Genomic DNA, 27,099 nt, shown 5'->3' with positions numbered 1-27,099 from the left:
GTGTGGCCAAAGATGGCATCTAACCCTTGACCCTCCTGCCTCTACCTCCTAATTCTGGGATTAAAGTCATGCACCACCATACCCAGCTTGAGTCAGATACTTTCTGTAGGCATAAGAGGACAAGGGTCATTCTCCTGAATGCCAACAGAACTAGAAAGTGATCCTGGCTGTTGTAGACATTGTCCTGGGTGCCATGGCTTGACCTATAACTGAATTTCCCTGGGAGTTTTACAATGCATTGATTGAACTTAATTAAATCAAGGGACTTGTCCCAATTATCTGCCTTAACAAAGTTGTTCACAGAAAACATTTCCCGAGCCACTAGACAGTACAAAGCCTTGTGTGGTCTGTGTTAGACACCAGACAAATAAGACTCATGGTTTCAATCTCCATCAATTCTTAGGTATGTATGCCATACACTAAATCTTGAAGAAATGAAAACGAGTTATTATCCTTGGCATGAAGTATACCATGGGGTTGAAATGATATCTAAATTATATATTTGGAAAGGCAACGACTAAGTCTATCAACTTGAAAGTGCTTATCTTTTAAGCAGAGTGTGAGGAATACTGACTTATTGGTCATTTCCTTTATCATCAGCCCACCTGTGTCCTTCTGGTGTCCATTGTTCTTGTTCCTCTTCTGGAGCACCTGTGGGAGAATGCACAAGAAGACTCTTGGGATTCTGTCTCAGGCAAAGAGAGGGGCATTTGGAAGGAGGCTTTGAGTAACTAAGGTAGGTGGGGAAAGTGAAGAGATGCTCCCTGGGATGATGGCTTCTTATTCCAGCAAGACAATGCAAGAACCAGAGGCCATGGAGGCAGATAGCTAAACAAGACCAGTAGGAGAGAAGGAAGACACAGGGGCCCTCGGAAATACACCAACCAACTTCCATGGAGTGGACTTGCATCAGTAATCTTTTCCTACCCCAAATGCACAAAGTTGTTACTTTCTTTATTCTGCACTTTAGTCTTCACAAATCATCCAACTCTCTGTTCCTGCCAGGGAATGAACTCAGCAATTTCCTAGGCAACTGTTGACACCTCCATTACAATTTTAAAGATGCTCTTGAGTAACTTGTGTTTCTTTCAGTGCAGAATCCCCCTCCCATTCCATTACTTGTTTTCTAGCACCAATAATTCAGCTCCATTTTGCCCTGAAACTTTCAGTCACTAGCTTTCAACATTTTGAATCTCTTGTCCACAAGTGTGTCCTTGAACCTTAGAAAGACTATTGGTACTGCATTAACATCCCCTGCAATCCCTTCTTGCTCCTGCTTCATAAGACAGACTGATTCTTCCTTGTCCCGACCACTTCCAAGACTCTGAACCAGGCTTTTAAGAATAAATTGAGCCAGGTGAGGTGGCATACTCCTGTAATCTGGGCATGTTGGAGCATGAAGCAGATGAATCTTGAGTTCCAGGCTAGGTTGGGCTACATATATAAATCCTGCCTCAAAATGCGGGTAGGTACTTCAATGCAACTTGGTTTTCAAACATATTTCTCTCTCCCATAACTTGAAAGAATTATATTTGAGGAAAACATAACTATTCTCTAGAATACCACTTGATATAACCCTCTCAATGTGAATTCAAGGTAATGATACTAGTGTGTGTGCTTGTGATATATATATATATATATATATATATATATATACTATAACTAAGATACTGAGGAAATATAAGGATCTGCCAGCCCTGGTATCAAGTCTGTGTATACATTTGAATTCACACTTGTCCCATGGTATTCACAGAGGGCTGGATCTAGGATCCTGCAGAGACAACAAAGTACACAGATGCTCAAGTCCTTGTAAAAATTCTGTAGCATTGCATATAATATATGCATGTCCTTGCATATATGTTAAGTCATGAATAGATTATTTATAATGTCCAAAAAATGTAAATATTTAGTTTACTATATTGCTTAAAGAATGACAAGAAATGATCTGTACGAGTCCCATACTGATGCAAAATTTTCTGAATATTTTCAATCTATGCTTGGCTAAATCCACAGCAGCAGAACAGACAGGGAGAGCCAACTGTATATGAATGAGGAGGTGTGGGTGGGTGGGTAGGTGGGAGTATCGTAAGCCCTGTATCTACAACGGATGTGTATAAACTTGTCATTTCAAACTTCATGATTATTTTCAGAAACTGCACCCACAATTACAACAGTCTACAGCCAGGCAGTAAGTGCTTTGATTACATCACACAGATTCTCAGACTTCAACCATATGTGTGGTTAATTTAGAAAATGATCATCTTGCTTCTCCTTCACAGATTAGCTGGAACAAGTCACATTGCCAAATTTGTTCCTTGTCTAACATGTAAATGCCCTCTTGAACTTTCAAGGTGGTTATGAGGAACTAGGGTGAAGGTGATAACTTCCTATGTAAAAGGAGGGAGGTATGAGAGTTACTATCCAAGCATTTCTAGACCCTTTGATCCTTGGGTTCTTTAGATAAGCAGGTAATTTAGCCACCAAGTTGATTGAGAGATGATTTTTTTTCTTTGTGTGCTTCTGTTAAATTTGCTATCTTGGATCCCAAAGCATCCAAGACCACTAGTTCTTCTACCTAGAAGACGCTACAAGATGACTTGTCACTTATTTGTTCAATAATTGTTTTATTAATTATTACTCTGTGCAAGACACAGCAAGTTATAAAATGAATAGTTTTTAGACTCAGGCTTGCAGGGCAGGCTAGATGGATCAGTGGATGAAGGTGTTTTCTGTCATACCTGATGACCTGAGTTTGATCATCCAGGCCTAACATGGTAGAAGAAGAGAATCAACTTCCACAAGTTGTCTTCTGACCACCACATATGTACACCTTCTCTGCGTGATCAACTTAAACATTTCTCACATAGTAATTGTGGCTTGTCCCATCAGCCTTCCCACCTACCCCAAAGCTACAATTGTGTCTACAAGATGAGCTCAAGCTCAATCTCTGAGATACACCTCAGATATTGCTTGCTATGGCATCTCTAGAAATTAATGACTCCCACTCTAGTGCATCTTCTGTACATAGAATGACCATGACTACTTCTTTTCTTTCTGTAGATCCAGAAGACTTGATAGGCTAGTTACATTTTGTCAACTTGACACAAGCTAGAGTCATCTGGGAATAGGGAATCACAGTTAAGAAAATACCTCTATCAGGTTGGCCTATAAGGAAGCATATGGGGGTATTTTCTTGATTAGTCATTGATGTGAAAGGGCCCAGCTTATTGTGGGTAGTGTTACACCTGGCCAGGTGTTCTTGAGTTGTATAAGGAAGCAGGGTGAGATGGCCATGGAGAGCAATCTAATAAGCAGTATCCCTCCATGCTTTCTGCTTCAATTCCTGTCTCCAGGTTCCTGCCCTGAATTCTCATCATGATGGACTGCAAGATGCAATATGAAGTAAGTTGTTTCCTGTACAAGCTGGTTTTGGTCAGGGTGCTTCTCACAATAGAAAGCAAACGAGGACACTTGGGTAGCTAAAAATGATCAAATTAGTAGAGTTTCTCAGCCACTTATTGCTATTTCCCTTCCATGTTTAACTTACTGGAACTTCGGACTCCACATGTTGCTCACCAGAGGCCATGTCCAGAAGAAGAACATTCTGTGAAACTGTCATATTTCCTCCATCACATATGTGCCACAATTACACATCAGGATTGCAGAAGCAGAGTGCATTCTCATTGTACATATAACAAAGGATCCAGTCATCTGATGGTGTTTTCGACCTAAAATGGAGCATAATGTTTGTTGGGTGGATAGATCACAGATGATGGGAATTTGATTAAGGAGAGGAAGGGATTGTGATTAGTGTCCATGGGATGTCTGTGACTCTTTCTTCCCCAGAAATCAGACAGTAAACCATTTCCAGTTTCCCTCATCTTCTTCTTCATTGGATGGGTAGCTTTGGGAAACATCACCTGGCCAGAGTCTAACTGGCTATGGGTAGAGGTGAAGCTAGCAGTTACTTGTAGCTGATAAGGAAATGTGCTATGCACTGGAGACAGATGGGCAGGAAATCATCACATGTGGTCTCTTTGCACTAGGGGTAGAGATTGGGTGAGTTTACATCTCTATTTTTGTTAGCACAAAATATACTCACTAAAGTGTTTGGGCCTTTAAAAGAAGAGTCGGGGCTAGAGTGATGGGTCAGCAGTAAAGCATACAAAGGACCTGAGTATTATTCCTAGCATCCTAGCATCCAGCTTACAACTCCTCTTTAACTCCAGATCCAGGGATGCAATGCCCTTTTCTGGCTCCTTCAAGTATATGTGCACACACACACACACACACACACACACACACACACACACACAGAGAGAGAGAGAGAGACAGAGACAGAGAGAGAGAGACAGAAAGAGAGAGAGAATATATGTGTGTACCAAGACTTTTAGACTTTTTTGAGAAAGGGTTTCTCTGTGTAACAGCCCTGGCTGTCCTGGAACTCACTTTGTAGATCATACTGGCTTCTAACTCAGGGATCCACCTGCCTCTACCTCCAAAGTGCTAGGATTAAAGGCATGTGCCACTACCTCCCACCTCCTGGCATCAAAAAACATTTGAGAGAAAAGACTTATTTTTTAAAGATTAGTTCTTCATAATAGTAAAATTGAGTGAAAAGAGAGTTTAACAGCCCCTTGTAACTCATCTTAGTTGTCAGCCAATTGAGTTTAGAAGCACCTAAGAGACAAACTTCTAGATGTGCCTTAGAGGACACTTGGGTGAGGTTTATCTGGAGAAGGAACACCCATCAGTAGTGGGGAGCCACCATTTCAGTGGCTGGGTTCCAGACTAAACAAAATAGAAGAAGCAAACTGACCACCAGCACTCATTTCTCCTTTCTTCCTGACTACAGATGTCACGTGACCAATTGTATCATGTTCCTGCCTCCATTCCTTCCCCACCTAAACTGTGAGAGAAAAAATAAACCATTCCTTAAGATAATTGGGTCAAGTATTTTGCCACAGTATCAACTAGTCATTCATAGACCCTGGCTTCATACATACATAAGCTTCCTCATTTCCAACATCTTGTTTTTTACCTATGTACCCCCAGTGGGCACTGGTTACAACTGATGAAATTTCATAAATAATCCCTATTACTCATTAAATTCATTCATTCTTGGTAGTGTGCATTTTTATAACTTTGGGCAAAATATGTGATGTGTGTCTCCTATTGTAGCATGCAGAGTAGTATCACTGTCCCGACATCCTCTGGAATAGTTGTCTTATTCCAGAATGTCATTGAATTGGACTCTTACAGTACATATGATTAAATTATTTTCAGGTTAGCCTCTTTCACTTAATAACTGAAATTTTCCTCATGTCTTCTAGTGGCATGATTGATCATTTTTTATAATAGTGAATAATAATAATATTCCATAACTTTGATGGAGTTGGAATGCTCTTCTGAAGTTTCTTTTCTTTTCTTTCTTTTTTTTTTGAGAGGGGAAAGTTGAGATTGCATGGAAAATTGTTTTCTTATATGCATTATTTAGCATTGAATATCTGTCTACAACAATAGTTTTGTTTTGTAACTTTGATAATCTTCATATTATTACATTGTATAAAGTCTACTTTAACCAAAATACTACTTTGTTTCCAATTTTCACATATCTAGAAATGCCTGTCAGAAATTTCATTGTTATTTAAATCTTTGCATGAAAGGTACAATCACTAATCTAGGATAAGGCTCCAAAAAATGGGAATTCTGGTTTATTAGTGAGAATATTTAGGCTTCTCTTGAGATATCCAGTGAATGAAATAAACTCAGAGCTGGTATTGTGATTCTGCCCAACATTACCAAGTACCATTGCTCCAATTTCATGGCTCTGCCAATGCTAGGTATTACTTCCATCCAGTCATCACATATTTCTTCCATAGAATAAATGGGAATAGAGGAAGCAAGTGTCCATGTACTGTGCTATCAGACCTTAATACATCACTTCCATTATTGTCCTATTGGATAGAACTTATCTGTCTAGTAGCAGTGAAGGACACCATCAAAAACAGAACTTACTCTGTGCATCTTGTCTAAAATTGTGCCTTGGAAGAAAGCCATAATACCTATACTTCATCCTATCATCCTATACAGTTTGGTCATAGAAACCTGACCAAGGTAATGCAAGAATGAAGAAATGACAGACAAACAAACAGAAAAGGTGGGATCAAGTGGGATGTGCTCACTCTGATGAGCACACGTATTATATAATATGGGAATTCAACTTGTTTGTTATGCACAGCACAAAGATGAGAGGTTAGCTAGTCTTGACAGGAGGTCTCTGTAGGGAAGCAGTGTCAGGTTGTAGTCATCTAGGAGTAGGAAGCTACAATTGTTTTTCACACACTTGTCAGTTGTTTGTAATACTCATACTTGGACCAAGAAAAGGCTTTGCCTATTTTCCCGAGCCTCACCAGGGTAAGGATCTACCACTCCCATAAGCCTGAGGCATTAGAATCCTTGGCATTGTTGTGTCCAAGTCAACAACATACATTCACCCAGGACTTCATCTGTTCTACACATAGGTAGGTACACATATTTTTGAACTTTTGAGACATGCTAACTTATCAGTCTGTATTTTCATCAACCTTACCAACACAGGCAAATTTAAATACCTTATAAATTAATAAATGAAGACAATGATAATCATGCTATCTTATTGTGGAAGTTTGAATGTAATTGGCCCCCGTAAGGTCACAGGGAGGGGAACTCTTAGGATGCATTGCTCTAAGAGTAGGTATGGCCTTGTTGGAGCAAGTGTGTCATTGTGGGGGTAGACTTTGAGGTCTCGTATATGCTCAAGCCATGCCCAGTGACATGACCACTTTCTGTTGCTTGAGGATCAAAAATCTAGAATCCTCAGCTCCTTCTTCAGCACCATGTCTGCCTGCATGCTGCCATGTCCCACCACTGAACCTCTGAATTATAAGCCAACCAATTAAATATTTTCCCTTAGATGAGTTGCTGTGATCAAGGCATCTCTTCATAGCAATAGAAACTCTAGCTAAGACAGAAGTTGGTACCAGAGACTGGAGTATTGCTATGATAGACTGGACCATGTTTTTGTTTGGAGTAATATGGACTTTGGATATTTGAGGTAGGAAAGTAGTGGGATGCTTTAAGCAAAGCTTAATGGGCCGTACTAGTAGGAACATGGAAGACAGTGATTCTAAGAGTTATCTGATTGTGGAGGCCTAGCTCAAGAGGTCTCAAAGGAAAAGAATATTAACATGTGATCTAGAGATCATTCTTTTAAAGATTTATTTATTTATTATGTATACAGTGTTTGGCCTGCATATATTCCTGCACATAAGAAGAGAGCACAAGATCTTATTACAGATGGTTATGAGCTACCATGTGGATGCTGGAAATTGAACTCAGGACCTCTGGATGAGCAGCCTGTGCTCTTAACCTCTAAGCCATCTCTCCAGCCCCCTAGAGATTATTCTTGTGATATTGATATTTTGTGAAGAATGTGGCTGTTTTTTGCCCTTATCCAAAGAACCTGACTGGGACTAAAGTGAAGAGATTTGAAATAATTCTATTAGCAGAGGAAATCTCTAAACAACATAGTATTGACTCTGTTGTATGTGTGGTTATTACTAGTTACTCTTATACAGATGCATAAGGAAAAGGAGCAAGCTGAGATAGGAAAAATACAAAGTGTACACTTTGAGGAGAAAAGGAGCACAAGGAAATGGAATGTAGCTATCCTGTATTCAAGGAGATGGACAGATTAAGAAATGAAATAATGGAGGCTGTAACTTCAGGGCAAGACCCCACCCAGCTAAGTTTCCAACTTGTGAAAAGGAATTAAAGAAAATCTTAGAGTTGGGTGTGGTGGTATGTGCCTTTAATCCCAGCACTCAGAAGGCAGAGGCTGGCAGATCTGAGTTTTGAGGCCAGCCTGGTCTACAAATCCGATTTCTGGACCATTAAGCTTAGGCAGTGAAGGAAACCATCTAAAACAGAAAGTTGGAGAAGACGTAATTGAACAAAGGGGCATGTTCCAGCTCCAGTAACAAGTAGAATTTGACCACTTTGAGCACATGGTTCTGGATTCTGGTAGGCATGGATCAAAAATCTAGAATTCTCAGCTCCTTCAGCACTATATCTGCCTGCATACTGCCATGTCTCACCATAATGATAATGGACTGAACCTCTGAACTGTAAGCCAACCAATTAAATATTTTCCTTTATAAGAGTTGTCATGGTCACTGTGTCTCTTCACAGCAATAGAAACCATAACTAAGACATGTCTCTTATATTTTCTTAACTTCCTGTTACATTCACACCACCTTTTCCACTGAGATACACTGCAAATGGCTACAGCAAATGATTCTGAAGGCAAGTTTATGTGGGGTGCTCACATTTCAAGATTAGAGATTCTCATGAGGCATGTCAGTGTGCCCAGCATCTCCTGGGGCTCCACTGTCACAGATAATCTTAACCCTTATTCTCACAGGTGATCCTTTTCCTTTCTTCACGTACAAACCTCCTGTGACAAGACATATCTTCTATTGGGATATATTATTTCAAAGACATTCATGGCATAGGGAGGTACCTCTCTTAAGCATAAAATACACAGAGCTTCAGGAGACAGTTCCTTCTGATTATAGCTAGTTCAAGTTAAATGTCATCATTGCTTAGTCTTGCAAGTCACCCAGAGTCACAAATCCATAGCCAGACTAGAGAGCCTGATCTCTTTTGCTGTGATAGAACACTCCAACCAAAAGCAATTAGGAGAGGAAATGGTTTATTTGGCTTGTACTTCCATTTCACAGCTCATCATTGAGGGAAATCAGGGCAGAAACTCCAGCAGGAGCCTGAAGGAGAAACCACGGAGAAACACTCTCTAGCTCACTCAGCTAACTTCCTTAATCCAGCCCCAGACCACCTGCCCTAGGAATAGTATAGCCCACAGCAGGCTGGGCTCTCCTCCATCATTTAACAACCAAGACAATGCCCACAGGTAATTCTTCAATTCTTCACTCTTCACAAGTGACTCTAGGTTGTACCAAGCTGACAATAACAATTAACCATGATGTCTGAACCACGCCCAATGGAATTGCTACCAGTTTTGGGAGATGCCCCCATGTATTTGTCAATAAAACTAAATACCCCTCTTCAAAGAAGTTTGTGTTTACAGCCAAGGGAAGCTGTCACAGAATGATACAGAGGTCCTGTTCAGTTGTAACATAACATACAGAGATCAGTGGATTGTGGGGAACCCGACTACAGTGGATAGATACAGCTACAATACAGATCCTGCTTTTGTGGTTCAGGGAACATCATAGAAGAGGGGGCAGAAAAAAAATTCTAAGAGTAGAATACCAGGAAGTCTGCTACTAATCTGTCTTTCCTAGAAATGGCTGCAACAACATAGGAACAATGATACTATCAATAGACATGGTAACGCAGAAGGACGCAATCTCACAGGACACACCCCAAACAAATAACTACAGGCAACTAATAGCGCCTGAGACAGGGAGAATTAACCTCTTCCAGGAAGGAGTGCCCTCATTGGTTACTCAATACAAAGTGGTAAGTCCTGAAACCACACACACACACACACACACACACACACACACACACAAACACACACACTCAGCAGGCTGTATATTTGTGTGTATGTGTGTGTGCAGCAATAATAATCAAAGAAAAAGAGAATATCAGTTACAGAACGGAGCAGAGGCATGAGAGGCACTGTAGGGAGGGACAAGGGAAGTAGTATAATTATATTTTGATTAAAATACACTTTAAAAATACCTACAGTTCATACTAGTTTTCCTTAATGATAATTCCATCAAATAATACATTGCTTAAAATTATCAACTCTGAAAATTTAATACATAAAATATGAGTAATGAATACAAATGTTTATGTTGTCTGAAATTTGACTTTTGAGATTTTTTAAAAAGTAAAATGCTGAAATGTGGAGGAAAAAAAGAAAAAACAAAAAGAAAACTAAAGTATACTGAAGTAACAAATAGTCCCACATTTCAGTGGCCTAAAACAATAAAGTCTTATTAATGTTTACATTGTTATCTATCCTGGGCCACTGTGGGAGAGGAGCTTCACTCCACATCATAGTTGTCAAGATAACCAAAATTACAGTCTCCCCACTGACCACCATGACAAACTACATACTCAACAATAAATGCTCTTGCACGCAGGTGGCATATTGCTTCCATTTACCTCTTATTTGTGAAACCAAGACCCATGGCTATCCCTAATTCCAAAGGGAAGGAAAGGCCTAGTACTGTGCAGGGGAAGAGGCATTATGATGCAGTATAAACAGTCATGATTATACTGCATTCCCACAGAGGTGGGGGTCAGCAGGTGGGCTTCAGTTTTGAAGACAGAATCTCTAGAGTCATTTTGGGGGGCTTCCGTTGCAGCCTCAGCCTGCTTTCTGTGGGCCTCCAGATCCCTTATTCATGATCTTTTTGAGCTCCCAGACTCCTCATCCATGATCCTTTTGAGCCTTCAGATTCCTCATCATTTTATTTGAATTCCAAGCACCTAGCATACAGCTTGGCATATGGTAATGGGTCAGCAAGTATTTATTGAATTGGAAATGAGACAGGAGATACTATTCCTGGAACGGCTATTATATAAAAAGAGATGTAGACTGAAATGCACACAACCAAAATGATAGGAAAAGTGACCCCAGGTTTAGGGCAATCCAAGTGACCAGACGAAGGAAACAGAAATAACAAGTACATACAATAACTAGGAGATATAGGTAAAATGGTATGTGGCTACTTAGAATAGAAGGACATTGAACTGTATGGCCATTGTCACACACACAGCCTCCAACATGCATATTCTCCCGCTCTCTAAGAATATATTAATTGTATATATGTATGTATATATATATATACCAGTTTGTTTCATTTTTGTATGTATTAAATGGAGAAGGGAAGAGGGAGATGAGAAAAGAGATTTTCTTGGTTCACAGGACATCCAAAATCACACAAACAGTGCAGATTCCCCAAAGGAGGGACACTGATAGAATGAAAATAACAACTATTTATTATGTGCTTATGTAGTTTTCAGAATAGAACATACAATTTAAAATAAAAAAAAAGGAACAGACATTGAACAAAAGTAAGATTTATTATGGACTAATTTTGATTTTTAGAAAATATACGGTCAAAAAAGCAAATATTCGCACGCCTTTAATCCCAGCACTTGGGAGGCAGAGGCAGGCGGATCTCTGTGAGTTCGAGGCCGGGCTGGACCGATAGCCTCCGAAACAATACAGAGAAACCCTGTCTCATAAAAACCAAAAAAAAAAAAAAAAAAAAAGCAAATATCAGCAGCAGCCCACAAGAGTCTGACTATGTGGTATACTATTAGCCAACACTCCCTGATGGGATCAATAGCCTACGGAAGGCTTGGAGGAAGGAGGCTTTAGTTTAGCTCATGGCTTCAGGTGTTAGTCCATCATATGAAGGAGGGCCCAGTGGAGCAAAGCTGGTCAGTTCATAGCAGTCACGACAGGAAGGACTCAGGACAATTTGTGCCCCTCAAAGACACACTCAATAACCTTCCTGCAGTCAGATTTTCCTTTTACAATCTACTCAGACACACCCTCATAGAAGCTTTTCCACTCTCCTGGAGTCTCTGAATCTAACAAATTAACCTTTCTCTAACAGTCTGCTATTCCCTTGCATAGACTGAGTTATGCTGTGTATTTAGCATTATAATTTGTGAAGCTTTAGTTCAAAATATTTTGCAAAAGCTATAGAAAATGATTTGTTTATACTGTGTGAAGATGTGTCGCTGTGATTGGTTTAATGGAGAGTTAAATGGTCAGTAGCTAGGCAGAAGAGAATAGATGGGACTTCCAGGCAGAGAGAGGAACTTGAGATGAACCTAGGTGCAAGAGAGGATGCCAGTGAGACACTGAAGGAGTCAGACATGTGATACAGAGAAGAGGTAGCCAAGCCATGTGGCAGAATGTAAATTAATAGAAACAGTTCAATTTAAGTTATAAAACTTAGTTGGGGAAAAGGCCAAGCTAAGACCAACTTTCTAATTAATAATAAGTCTCCATGTCATTATCTGTGGGCTGGCAGTCCCACAAAGGAAAATCTGACTACAAAGATCAAATATATTTCAGGGCACGTATGTGTAAATGAATTGGAAAATTAGTGACCACTAGACTGATATGTCAACAGCAGTGTAGGGATTTTAGAGTCGGTTCCCAGACCTATAGCCCCATCTGTAAACAACTTTCAGTGTGCATGAATAAGCATATGTCTTCTTTATATATACATATTGGTTCACCATCTACCAAGCTTCACCAGTGATGATGTGCTTACCAGAGAATGCTTTTCTAACAAACAAACTGAAATGTCAAAGGTTAATGGGCCTCTTTCTTTATCCTCTATGTCAATGCAGGTAGGAAGACTGCTCATCTATAGAATGAGGAATCAGGACAAAGTGGGCTCCATTTTACCCAGTGAAAAACAGAATTTGGCAAAGTACGCCTTAGATCTTAAAACTTTGCCCAGAAGTGATACATATTTATTTCTACTCACAGTGTGCTGGTGAAAGAACATCTTATGGTTCAGCTAACTCCAAGGCAGCAATGGCAATCAACCATTTCTCGCCATTAGAAGAATTAGAATGTTGGTCAATGGCCTGGATGGCACTTCATTAGTTTGTTTGAATCTACAAAACAATTTAGCATAAAAAAGAGTTGGAGTGGACAGTAAGGTCTTTCCAATTTGAAAATCCTTTAAGAGGATAAAATGTTTTAAGCAGAGTTTACATCAGCAACATTTCCATTTCTATCACAAACCCTATTTTGTACTTCCCTCTAATCCTCAGCTCATGTAACATGAAACAAGTCAAAAAGTAAGGAACAGACAGCTGGTGCTAGTGTCTGACACACAGGATGAAATTCTAATGTGCTTATTAAAAAGGAAGTGCTATTTATTCTAGATGATTTGAGTTAAAATATGAGTAGTTTGACCACATAGTCCTACAAGCTGTCCTTGAATATTAAGGGTTAACATAAAAAGACTATCAGGCATAACTAGGGCCAGGAAAGTGCTAAGAAAATTATGTTGGTTAACTGCAGATGTTATCATAGGACTGTGTTGACTGATTAAATGTTTAACATAATTTTTACAAACCTAATGCTAAGTATATTGTGCAAACAATGAAAAACAGTAGCTGTAATTATTAAGTTGTGTGTATGAAATTTTGTTTATACTTTAAATACATTGATGAGTCTCAAGAGACTTTTCATGGAGAAAGGAATGATGGAAGAGGCCTTCAGAGTGTGCCAGAGGCCAGGGCAAGCTGGGTATCTACTGTAGTCTAGGTACATACATACAGCTGTGTTCCTCTGCACCCCGTGTGTGCAAATGACTGGCTGCAAGACTCTCGAGGATGCTAAGATCCATAGGTGCTCAGATCTCTTAGAAAAGATGGCTTAGTGTTTACGTATACCCTACATTCTCCTACGTTCCTCCATATTACTTAAAATCTCTTACAATGTAAATAATATGTAAAGCGGGGCCTGTTTAACAAGGCTCCATTCTCATGACCTAATCGTCTACCAAAGGCTATAACACCTGGTAAGTACAGCATCAGTGAGTGAGTTTGACGCAAATATTCAGATCCCGGTGAATCTTTGAGTTGTACTCTATGATTTAGGAAATAGCGACAAGAAAAAGCTTCTGTGTGCTCAGAACAAACGGAATTTTTTTTTCCGTTTTTGCTCTGAGCTTGGTTGAACTCACAGAGGAGGATGCTGAAGGGAGGGCTGGCTAGCATCATCTGTCTCAGTAGGGGGCTGAGGTGGAAAAGGTAGCCTGCTGAGTATTGTTGGAAACTGCGGATTTGGGTCAGACAGGTTCCCAGAATGACCTCTGCTGAGAATGGACGCAAATACTCATTTAGAAGCAACCAACGAGAGCTCACTGGGAAATGTGTACCTGATGTGAGGGAAGCAGGACAGAACGGTGCTCCGCAAGGGTGACAGCTTGCAACCCCAGAAAGGGGAGCCGGGAAGCAGTGGACGCCGCAGAGCCTCTATGATGCCCAGAGTAAAGACCTGTTGGGACTGAGACTGTGTTGTGGAAGTATCCTAGAAAACTGCCATGAAGACTTAAGGGTAATGTTACAGGCAAGAAAAGTACAGTGTTAGGAGGTGAAGAATGGAGTTCAATGTCTACTTCCTTTTTAATGTTTGATGAACAGGTAAAGGGGAAAAAACTGGAATACGACAAGCATTTACACTTTCGTTCCCAACCCCGATGACCTGAGTCAAGAGAAGGTCTTCTGGACCTCAAACGGGCACCAACCGGACTTTGCGAGTAAGGGAAAAACTGCATTGGAAAGTTGCCAGCCCTCTTTACAATACAGGGTATTTATGTTTGATTATATTGCTGTGGTCTGAATACTCCTATCCCTCCAAACTCATCTGTTGAAATTCTGCCTACCACTGTCATGGTTCCAGGAGGAAAGGCCTTTAGAGGTGATTAGGCCCCGAGGATGGAGCTCTTGTGAAGGGGACGAGTGACCTTACACAACTCCAATAGGCTCTGCAGAGATGGCTCAGTGGTTAAGAGTCCATGCTGCTCTTACAGAAGCCCCGCCTTTGGTTCCTAGCCTCCACATCTGGTGGCCCACAACCACCTGTAGCTCCAGCTCCAGGGGAATCAGATGCCTCTGGTCTCCACGGGTACTGCAGTCACTTGCACAAACCCCAGACATATAACTTAAAAACAAAATAAATCATTTTTGTTCTCTTGAGACAGGGTTTCTCTGTATAACAGCTCTGGCTGTCCTGGAATTTGCTCTGTAAACCAGGCTGGCCTCAAACTCATAGAAAATCACTGCCTCTGCCTCCCAAATGCTGGGATTAAGGGAGTACACCACCACAGACTAGCAAATCTTTTGTTTTTTGTTTGTTTTGTTTTGTTTTTTGAGACAGGGTTTCTCTTTGGCTTTGGGGGCTGTCCTGGAACTAGCTCTTGTAGTCCAGGCTAGTCTCAAACTCACAGAGATCCTCCTGCCTTTGCCTCCCAAGTGCTGGGTTTAAAGGCATGCACCACCACGGCCCGGCCTTTATTTATTTATTTATTTATTTATTTATTTATTTATTTATTTAATACAAGAAAAGCACCTCTGATCCTTCTTGTCTTGGAAGGTGTACTCTGTGAACCTGAAAGTGATCTGGCACCAAACACCAAATCTACCAGCTTGATTTGAGACTTCTTGGTACAGAATAAAGATGAGTAAATTCTGTTGTTTATAAGCTATCCAGTTTTAGGGGCTAGGGAAATGGCTCATGGGGTAAGAGCATTTGCTGTGTAAGCATGAAGACCTGAGACTGAATTCCCAACACCTACAAAAAAAGCTGGTCATGGTGTCACATACCTGTAAGTCCAGCACTGGGGACAGACACAGGAGCTGGTCATGGCTGCTCATGCCTGTAAACCCAGCACTGGGGGCAGACACAGGAACTTACTGCCCAGTCAGCCTAGGTGAATGGGGAGCTTCATGTTCATGATACAGAAAGACACCTGATATCTTCCTCCGGTTTCCACACGCATGAGCATTGGGGTGTGCACCCACGTGTGCACGCAAACACACTCACAGAGAACGACGTAGTTTCATTATATTTTTCTACAGCACGATAAATGGATTAAGATAAATGTAAACCCAAGTTTCAATTAAGTCATCAAGAGTTTTGGTTTTGGGTTTTTGTTTATTTTTCTGTAGAAAGCCACTATTTTAGTGTAACAAACATATTGGAGTTTTAGTAATGGTTTTCGTGTGTGTGTGTGTGTGTGTGTGTGTGAGAGAGAGAGAGAGAGAGAGAGAGAGAGAGAGAGAGACAGACAGACAGACAGACAGACAGAGACAGAGACTTGCTGCTCTTTCAAAAGAACTGAGTTTGATTCCAAGTACCCATGTCACATAGCTCATAAGCACCTGTAAATCCAACTCCAAAGGATCCAACACCTTCTTCTGCCCTCCATGTACACATAAAAAAGCTAAAATAAATCTTCAAAAATATTTTACAAGTTGTAGAAATGTGTAGAAAGACAGAAAACTATCATGAAAAAATTATCTATAATCTCACCACCTGGAGATGGTCCTTGTCGATATTTGATAATTTCTCCTTATCTTTTTATACAGTTCTTAATTATTTAGATTTTTAAATATATTTTAGATCATGGTGCGTACATTTATTATTTTAAAATGTGAACATTTTCCTACATATGAAAAAGAGTTTACAATATTATCTTAATGGATTTATACCATCCTTGTGGTTTTCTAGTATTTATTCACTTTGCTATTGATAATCATTAACTTTATTTCTAATGTTTTATTATTACAAATTATCCTGTAATATATACATAAACCGTTGTTTATGTACATAAACCTTTGTCCATTTCCTGTGCTTATGTATGTGCTCAGGCTTGAACTCAGGGTCCCATATACAACAGGCAAGCACTCTACTACTGACCTACAGCCCCATCTATAATCCACATTTTGAATGGTTTCATTAAAATAAATGCTTAGACATGTAAAGATTGGGTCAAAGGTCACAAATATTTCCAGGATTTATGAAACTAGCCCCCCAAGTTCTAGACCATTCATCTTATGAAAGTCTGAGATCTAAGTTTCCCTCCCTTTGAGTTTGGGCTGATGTAAGGTAACTTCAACCAATAAAGTAGATAAATCGCTGAACTTCAGTGTCTGAGACCATCACCTTGGAACTCTGAGCTGCCAATAAACAATATTATTAGCCTAGAGCCACTATACTTTAGAAAATTCAGGATGCATGGAGATCCTTTGAGGTACTCTAGGGCACATAACTAAATTTTGCATCAGATCAGCCTAGACCCCATACCTGTGAGTGAATACACCTTCCTTCTGAAGGCCAGCAGCCTAGGTGCTGCAGGTTGTGAAAAGCATCCCTCATATGCCCTGTCCAATTCCCGTCCACAGAGTCTGTACGCATATAAATTGCATGTTTTAAGCCAAGATTCCGAGTAAAGTTTTTCATGCAGCAATAAAATAGTAAGTGGAACGAACATCCGGGGGTTCTTGATACTTCCTGTCAAACTGTTGTCTAAGCAGATTGCAGCCATTTGGCCTCCCACCTAGCATGTATGGGCTCTCCCAACACTGCATTTGATCCACACTGGCACACTTCAGAGTTCAGCCTTTTCTGCCTTCCTATTTTATCATAGGAAATGAATATTCACAGAGATGAGAGGCTAGTGTAATGGATATGCCCATCCCTTGGCTTCCACCATTCCTCTTTATATGATCTGTTTCATTTCCTGCCCTCAACTTTCTATCAGCGGAGTTCTTATATTAGGTATTAAACAAACAGCAACAGGAGAAATGAAGAAGATGGCCATTGATATATATCAAGTAGGCACACTAGACTAGGCATGTTCCTAAACATACCACTCTAAGTACATAGGAGCCCTAAGAGACAGATAAGTAGACTTTCAGCATTCAGTTTTAGAGAGGAGGGAGCAGGGATGCAGCAAGTTAAGCAAGTTGTTCAAGTTTGCACAGCTAGCTAGGAAATGTGGATGACAGAACTTGAACAGAAGCTGTCTGCCTCTAAAACCCATGCCCATGACTCTGCTATATCCCTGTTCTCAAAGGAAGACCTGTTTCTACGGTTAGTTACAGCAAACCAGTTTGTGTGACACATTGAAATAATTCTCTGACCTACATGATACTGGTTATTAGGGAGGTGTTTGAAAGTTGGAGATAAAACACAGTGCTTTCTGAAGTGGTGACTCAAGGAAAACCAGTATTAATCTTCATACCCACAGCTTTTTAAAGAAAAAGTCAACCTAGAAGAAGAACTATAACCAATAAGTCCAAGGTTCTGTGCATACAGAACAGGATCTCATTTATATTCAAAAGAAAAATAATACAACTTCTAGATTCATATGGAAGAACAAATCTGCCTCATAGCAATTCCTTTCCAAAAATCAGGAAAAATTAGGCAGTAAAAGCCGGTTCTCCAAGCATCCCCCAGCAGCAATCAAATGAAGAAAAGGATAAAGCAACACTGTAAACCTCAACAGAGTGGTCCAGGAAGGAAGCAAGATTGTGGAGCTAAGCTGAGTGAGGTATTGGCAGGACCTTGGACTCCACTTCCTTCTCTCTTGAGCTATGCAAATGTAAGCTTTCTCATCAATATTCAAAATCTGAAACGCCATTCTGTGTGGTTGTTCTTATTGTTTCTGTTCTCTGACTGTGGTGATGACAGTGACTCCTGAGGAGAAACTGGAGAAGCTCAGAATAGCAGGAACCAGGGGATGCACTCTTAATTGGAAAGGGGAGTCAAAGCTTATGGAAATGGGGTACCCAGAGGGAATGAACTCAGAGGGCTGGGGTTGTTAACAGTCTATGAGGTTCCTCCTAGTCCCCCTACTAGACTGGTTAGGGTACAGAAAAGTGAGGACCACACAGTAAAAAACGCACAGCATTTGGGAAGGATCAAGCTGGTCCTGGGTAAGGTGGGAAAGTAGTCACGAAGTCACCCACACTCTCTCAGAGCCAACAGGGGCTTTGACAGCTGTCTGAACTTGAGCAAGAAGAAAAGAATCAGCCTTGGCAATGAGGCCATGGTGCCTGCGGGGCTGGGGGTGTAGTGTGGGTGGAAGGAACACAGCCGAACAAAAGACAAACACACACCACAGCCTGCATGAACACTGAGCTCCAGGAGGAGGAGGAGAAATTGCCCTCTCCACCCTCTAAGGACAAAGGAGAGCACTGGTTAATCGGGCTTTTAAGAAAGACAACGTGGACAGGACTTTCTGATCCCCCCTCCCCTGCCCGACTGATTCAAAGCAGTGCGTCAGCACCGATTTTAGGGTCTTTGCATGAAGGCTTCAGATGACAGCCATTTGAGAACCACAGTGTGTGGGGCACTGGGCCCCTTCACGTAGTGACTCATTTAATCCTACAGCTACGGCATGAAACAGACTCTTGTATCATCCCATTTATAGATAAGGAAGCTTGCTCTGCAACACACAGCTCTTGATCCAGAGTTGATCCTCTTATCCTTTGTACACTCCTTTACCTAAAAGGTGATGTCACCTCTCTGCTAAGATGGAGGACCCCTTCTCGTTTACCTGGTTGGTACATAGAACCGACCACAGACTGGCCAGGCTGGGAGAAGCTAAGAACTCTTTCAACACCCCCTCCCATGTCAGAAATACCTGGGAAGACAGGAGGTTAGCTCCTCCTCAGGAGCTCTGCTACCTCATTTCACATCTGAATATCTCATGGAGATTAACCCGACCCTTACTAAATGCTAACATCTCTCTTCTAGGTAAATGAAAGTGCTACACCAACAGGTTTAGCTTCCCAGACTGTAGACAACACCCATACATAAAACACCCACACAGGCACACACAGCTCGCTGCCGTGTTTTAACACAGACATAATTATGACTCACAAATAAGCATGGCTGGAGCATAAAGCACTCAACCAGAAGTTACATAAGCATGGATGACATCCATCTTCTACCCAGGCAGCGTTAACATGATGTGCTATGGACTGCAGACCAAATTAACAGGAGACAGAGTAGGCCATTTGTTGTAATGAATTCCTGTAGGTAGGGATCTGCCTTCTAATCGCTAGCCCACGGTGGGGAGTGCAGTAATCCACCCATCAGCAATAAATCCAACAACAAGTCCAAATGTTGCTTCCAGAGAGACTCTTGGCCCATAAGCCAGTGTCTCTAGAAACTGCCTGTCTGGATTTCACATCTGATATTTTGGAGTAGATTATCTGTCAGTCACACCATTCCCACCAGTGAGTGATGATCCATTATTTATAACTTCAAGAATATAACTAAACTCCACCAAACCTTCAAATCAAGCATAGAAAAGATGTGCAAAACCAAGAGCCTCTGACTCAGATGCACGGGGTGGGGTGGGGAGCATGATGTGCCCCCAGCCGGGGGGATGTAAGCATGGTTAAGTGAACATTTTCTCCTCCCCACTAAGTACTTCATACTGTGTTTGCTCCTTGGTCTTTCTCCTTGGTCTCTTCATCTAAATGTTTGATGCACTGATATAAAGGGAAAAAAATGAGAACAGAAGAGCTAGAAGAAATTCACACTGCTCTGCCTCAAAAGTTCTATGATTGGCAGCTATTATTTTACATTATTATTATTAATGCTTTATTTATGGCACACCCACCTGCCCACATATCTAAAGATTTTAATTGTGAAGTGAGTAAGATAAAGAATACCAAAGACCCCAAACGAGGACAGTGACTGAAGGCCAAATAAGTGTGGGTAAAAGTGTGTGTACCTGTCTAAGGAATGTCACTTGTGTTGGAAAGTGGTTTCATTCCTTGAAAGACCCTGGGGCTGTCCCTGAGAGTGAGTTCAGAGCAAGTCGGTCGGCACTACTGTGATTTGGGGGCATCACTGTATAAGGGTTTGGGAGTGTGCACATGTTTAGGGGACAGAAAGAAAGAAATACATTGGTGGAGAAATTAGGAAAAGTGTCATGAGAAGAAGGAACATGGAAAACCTCACATAAGCCAGGAAATCAGAGTCCCAAGCCTAGTTAAATGCATCCAAACAGTAGGAATCTTGAATTCTTTAACTTCTTTTGAAAAATCCTTTTTAGATCCTACACATCCCCTTTCATTCACCAATTTCTGCCTAACTACATTCTTTCTTAGGGGTACTTTTCTTTCTCTCTTAGAACAGTCGCTGGGTGATTCAGTCTACAGCCATTGCCCTATAATGCACTGGCTATGTTTCACTTAGTGACAGGAACTATACAGTGTGGTCCCATAGGATTAGATTTATGAGCTGGGGAGATGGCTCAGAGGACAAGTGCTTTGCTTTGCAAATGTAAGGACCTGAGTTCAGATTCCCAGAACACACATAAGACTGGATGCAATAGCCCATGTTTGTAATCCCAGCACTCCTATAGCAAGATTGAAGGTAGAGATAGGAGAATCCTCAGAACCTTGTGGGCCAGCTGGGCTGATGGTTACAGCAGAACAACAAGGCTGTTTAAAAACAAGGAAGAAGGTGAGTACCTAAACATGAGGTTGTCCTCTGACTTCCACAAGCACCCTACGGCATACATAAGCCCACATTTACACATATGAACACACACACAAACAAACACATACATTCACACTCATACACACAGAAAGAAAATGTTACATTTGTCTAGTGATATAAACATCTTAGCTTATGTAAGTATATTGTACAATGTTCAAACAATGACAAAATTGTCTAATGATGCATTCCTCATGTGTGACCCTGTGAATAACCATGTATTTACATATTTCAACTACATCCTAGCTATATGGCTTTATTTCCTTTTCTTTTTCTTTTTTTTTGTTTTGTTTTTTTGTTTTTTACGAGACAGGGTTTCTCTGTATTGTTTTGGAGGCTATCGGTCCAGCCCGGCCTCGAACTCACAGAGATCCGCCTGCCTCTGCCTCCCGAGTGCTGGGATTAAAGGCGTGCGCCACCACCGCCCGGCTGGTTTTATTTTCTTTTATCTTGGCAATGGGGCTTCACACATGGTCTACAAGCATTCTACCGTGGAGCTACAATTTCAACCCTTAATATTTTTTAATTTATACTTATTTCATGTATGTGTGAGGTATGTGTATATATGTGCCCACATGTCGTGGTATCTGAGTGGACATCAGAGGAATGTCCACTCAGGAATCAGATGTGTCCTTCTATCATATGGGTCTCACAAGTCAAATTCAGGTTTTCAGGCTTGGTGGAGAGCACCTTTGCCAACTGAGCCATTTTGCCAGGCTCCCAGTCCTTTCTTTGCTTTGCTCTTTCTTTTTTAGTTTTGTGTGTATGTACACAAATATGCAGGTGCACATATGTAGAGGCCAGAGGTATCCGATCACCTGAAGCTGGGGTTACAGGTGACTATGAGTGGCCTGATGTGGGTGCTGAGAACTGGGGTCTCTGCAATAGAAGCAAGTGTTTTTAGTTTGAGACAAGTGACCCAGGATGATCTCTGCTGCCCTGGCTGATCTCCCTTCTTTAGCCTTCCAAATAGCTGGAATTATAACCTTAACTTCCAGTCTTGTTTCTATCAACATGTTAGGAAGTGTCAGATCCATCCTTCTTGCCTAGGCCTCTTTCCCTACATCTTAAGGTGGTTTTTCTTAAGACTACCTGCTATATCATCCAGGTAGCTCCAGTCCCAAATGTTCCGTCTTCTCTTCAGTCTGCTACTCTCAGCTAAATGTGCCATCTTCTAACAATTACATTGGCTAGAAACCTGTGAGTCATCGTCCAGCATCTTCCCTCAATCCTTACATGCAATCTCTAGGACTTAACATTTCCAAGTTCATCTTGAACATTTCTAGATTTATCACCATTTCCAGCCCAAATACCAGCCTTATGAGCTCTCTCCTTCACCCCTGTACCCATCTCTTGATGATCACTCCCCACTTTGAGATCACTCTTTCCTGGTCCCTGGAGTTTCCTGGGGATGCAGCTCACCATGTCACTATCCTGCCCACATTTAGTCCTGTCAGTTACTGAACAGCTTTCCAACTGCCGATCCAGTCTGCATAGCTCTCTCCAGCTAGGCTCCAAGAGGCTGACCAATGGGCTTCCTCTCCCACTTGTCACCACAGGTCTGGGAGGAGTACCAGCCAGGTAAGGAGAGTAAAGCTAGAGTGTTTCTTCCGGGGCCCTGCCTTGCTCAGTTGCCATGGGATGACTGTAACACTAACTTTAAACCATGCCCCGTCAGGAAGCATCTCCACACAGCTTACTGGCACCTCTCTTTAACTTTCTATCAGCTGAGCTCCTACAACTCATTTCACACCTGGTGATGGTGATGGGTTCTGATTCTTACTAGGTTTATGAGAATACACTATCTCATGTGTTTTCCCTAAACTATCTATATGGTCCTCGACTTATCCCTGTTGGAAGTGCCACCCATTTTCCTCTAAGAGCCTCACTATTCGGGCACAGAAATGGAGTCCTAATTGTCAATGTCACCTTGCATCAAGAATGGTGCTTGGCATTTAATAAACATTCAGTAGTAACTGAATAAACAAATGTTTAATCCAATTGCAATTACCAACTCTAGCCCATTTATGTCTCAGATTCCAGAAAGTAGTGGTAGCTCATGGACTAAATGGCTTTGATTCAAGAGAAAATGCAAGATGTTTTGAAAACTAGAAGTGGGGGTTTAGTTCTCAAGAAGGGGGTTCACCATCAGTTAAGATTAAAGGAAAGAGACAGTGAACTGAATGTTCTTAGTAAATTAAGGAGGAAGGAGGTTATTCCTCAGAATGTGAAGAAAAGTTGCAATGGATCTGAAAAATAAAGGTATAGGAAAAAAATAACTGGTCAAGTAGCAGAGGGAGGTAAGTCAACTCAGTATTTGTGTTTGCACATACTTCTTATAATGCCAGGACAGCAATTCTATGTTAGAGATGCAGGAACAGAATATGAATAAGCATTAAGCGCTGTAGTGATGAATGAATTACAATTTCTATCCTCAAAAAGTTCATAGCAGAGTGGAGAAGATAAGCACAGATGCAAATACAAATTTCACCACTGTTAAGTACCATGGTAATGGTATGTGGAGAGTCCCAGCAGGCATGGGAAACATCATACAGCTCAGTCTTGAAGGAAGGATGCAGAAGAAGTCCAGAAAGGAAATCAGTTCATCTGTCTGGAAAGAGTCAGAGAGACATAAAAGTGCAACCATGGTTGGCATCAATATAATGAACAATGAAGATCAAGGGTAAAATGTTCAGGATTTGAGAGCAGTTATGAGTGTTTATTGTGCCTGCATGGGTTCCCAAGTCTGGATCTCAGCACTCCCATAAAAGCTAGGTATGGTCCCACTGAGAAGAACAGAGACAGGAAGATCATTGAAGCTTGCTATATGCTAGCCTAGATCAAAATCATGAGATCTAGGTTTAGTGAGAGACTCTGCCTCAAAGCAGCATATCAGAGAGTGATAAAGGAGGGCTTCTAAAACCTTTCTCTGGCTTCTGCATGTACACACATAGACACATGCACACACACACACACACACACACACAAACACCATCGTCATAACACCATCGTCATGTAATACACTTCACACATATACTTCACATCCACTCACACACATCATCATCATGTACATACACTATACACATATACTTCACACATACACACACACACACACACACAAAAGGTTAGCATTCACACATATACAAATACTATGCCAAGAATTAAAGAACAATGCCAAAAATTAAACCACAATGCCTGTTGAAAACTGTTATTGTTTTTTATAATCAGTGGTTTTCCTACAGAAGTTAATGTTCAAACATATTTATAAATAATTACAGACACAAAAAGAAATTTACAGAATGAAAATAGAAATCTGCTTTCACACTATTACCAACCCTCCTCCATTCCTCATAATAATCACACCCAGGCAAAATTCCCAAATTTTCCTTTAGTGTGGGATACTATTTTAATGTATCAATCTCTGTAATTTTGTCTTTCCTTTTTGGCAACAACAACAACAAAATCCTTGCCGTGTTTTAACTCTCATAGTCATGTTCCTGCCATATACATACCCTGTTAGAGAGAGCAGGGTTATGAAGCACTGGGTCAGGGACATTGGCCACTCATAGCCAATACTTTGGGTTTCAAAGACCTGAGCTTCAGTCAGTCACCAAGTCATGGTGTTGTGAATCAAGATCAAAGCCTTGGAATGCTTGGAGCTAAAAGTCTATGTCATAGACAGTAGTTTAGAAGTACAACAGACGAAAAACCCGATTTCTGTGTCTCAGAGATGAGACAAGAGGTGGAGTGATGGGTGAGATGGTGTGGAAGATGGCATAGAAGGTGCCTGTGTCACTTATGATAAGGGATCAGACTGGAAGTGACCACAGTGGGAGGAGAGAGTGTCGCCTTTCTTCTTTGAAGCACTGGCAGGTTACCAACTACAAAAGCAATATTCATAGGGATTTCAGCAGCCATTGGAACAAGTAGAAGCATGGGACACCTCAGGAGTTCTTCAGGGGCTCTGGTGAGGGCTTCCTATGAAAACAGTGAGTTGAAAGGCATCGGTTTTCTAAGAGGCAAAATGCCTATAGGCCTCCAAGATGGAAATCAGAGCCAGGGCAAGTAAGCAAGTGGTGGTACAAGCAGGCAAGCCCTAGCATCCATATTAAACATACACTGGCTTTGGTAGACCACAGCCCAGGTCATAGTTGCACATGTGTGTAGAGTGTTGTGTAACACTTGTTGGCTCACGCTGCATCAACTGTTATTTAACTATGTGCAGATTGGAGCTAAGACATCTAATCACACGTTCACAAGTGATGGGGGGTTATGCACGTTTGTCTGCCTCTTATGAGTCAATGTAGGTGAGCATGTTATATGAGCTCTAATGTGGATATCAAGGATAAAAGGATTGGAAAACATTGCATGGAATACTTCTCCATTTGATGGCAGTTATCCCTATTTCTGTGTTCTGTGTTCTTCAAGGCATAGCATCGCTTAGGGATATGCCCTGCAGACAGCAGAATCATTGCACAATAGTGTCAACAGAAATGGATTTATCATTACTACCTGAGCTTACAGAATTTCTAAAAGAGCCAGAAACAAGTTTGATGTCCACACAGAAACAATGTCACCAGGGAAACATTTAACTACACAGGAACCTATCTAAAGCAGGGAAACCTCTTAGTACCCCTTGAGCATTGACTACCAGATAGCAGTGTCACTGTGATAGTGACTCCAGAGAATGATAAATTCCATCCCAGGCCCCTGGTAACCCCCTGGATGGCAGCATCCATAGTTCATGCCACCTTCCAGGTTTCTGGGGGAAAACTTGCAAGGTAATCTACAAAGTTCAGCTTTAGCTACCTAACTTCTGAGATACACTACAGAAGGGTCTGGAGTGAGCTTATACAACTGATAGATTCTGCTACAAGCAAACATTCTTTCTATTCAATAAAGTGCTGTCCTCTAACTGATTGGGGGAAAGTGATCCATAAACAACCTTATTTTTCCTGAATCGGCCTTTGTGTAATTTGTCCTAAGATTTATGCAGGGCTTAGCCTATGAGTGCAAATTGAGTGGAATTGAGTGGCTCCAGCTGTGAGGAAAACAAAATGTAGAACTGGAAGGAAGCTGGTAAAGATTTTAACACTACCAAACCACAGGAGTCCACCATCTGTTGATGCAAAGTAACAATGGAAGATGCCCATGTTAGCGCCCCTCCCCCATCACTGCTTCTCGGAGTTCAGTTCTCCCCACCGCACTTAAACTCACATGACCACTAGGACCAGTCTGATTCAGCTCCGCTCCATATAATTCTTACAGGATGATATGTGCCCAGTCAAATATGATGGCATTGCTCTAGCAGTGGGAACTTCACCCAAACCAAGACACTGGGTAACTTCACTGGGAGTTTTGGTGTGACTCGGCGCTGGAATTCATAAGGTAGCTGTGATGGTTTGAATGTAAAGTGTAACCTCGTAAGTTCATGTGTTTCAGTGCTTGACCTCACATAGCGGTGCTATTATAAAAGATGGTGGAACCTTTAGGAGGTGGAGCCTCACTGGAGGGAGTGAATCACTGAGGGTGGGCCTGAGGTTTTACAGCCCAGCCCCGCTTCCTGACCAACTGCCTCATACTGCTGTTGTCATGGTTTCCATGCTATAATGGACCGCATTCCTTCTTAAGAACACTGAGCCCCAAAATAGCTTTCTTCCCTTAAGTTCCTTTTTGTCAGGTCACAATAATGAGAACCCTAACTAATGCGGTGGCTCTGTTATTTGCTGTATAGAAGGAACCAGTAATCAATGCATAAGAAATAAAGCCAACCAAATGAAGGAAGTCCTGGTCCTAGACAAGTTCTGCAATAGTTAAGCTTCTAATTCCATAATTCTTGAGACTCAGCCATGTTATGGTCTTGTCTCAACTCACTCTATATGATTGGGTTTAAGATACTATCAGTTAAAGGAGGTACCATCATGATAACTCTGTAAAAATACTTGTGATTAATGTGATGTGATACAAATTGCTACCCCACATTCCCTTGATATTGA

At 41.2% G+C, this 27,099-nt stretch overlaps 1 long non-coding RNA gene across 1 annotated transcript; it reads right to left on the bottom strand.

Annotated features, from left to right (window-relative positions):
* Positions 1-495: 495 nt before the first annotated feature.
* LOC121143438 lies at positions 496-26,676 on the bottom strand. Its single transcript, XR_005880623.1, has 4 exons — positions 26,321-26,676; positions 12,552-12,684; positions 3,548-3,728; positions 496-651 (listed from the first exon to the last, which is right to left on the bottom strand). It is a non-coding gene; the product is annotated as an uncharacterized LOC121143438 (long non-coding RNA).
* Positions 26,677-27,099: the final 423 nt, after the last annotated feature.

The sequence above is a fragment of the Mesocricetus auratus genome, unplaced genomic scaffold, assembly GCF_017639785.1.
Source record: "Mesocricetus auratus isolate SY011 unplaced genomic scaffold, BCM_Maur_2.0 Super-Scaffold_100013, whole genome shotgun sequence".
NCBI classification, from domain to species: Eukaryota; Metazoa; Chordata; class Mammalia; order Rodentia; family Cricetidae; genus Mesocricetus; species Mesocricetus auratus.
This window is presented reverse-complemented; position numbering and strand designations above follow the sequence as displayed.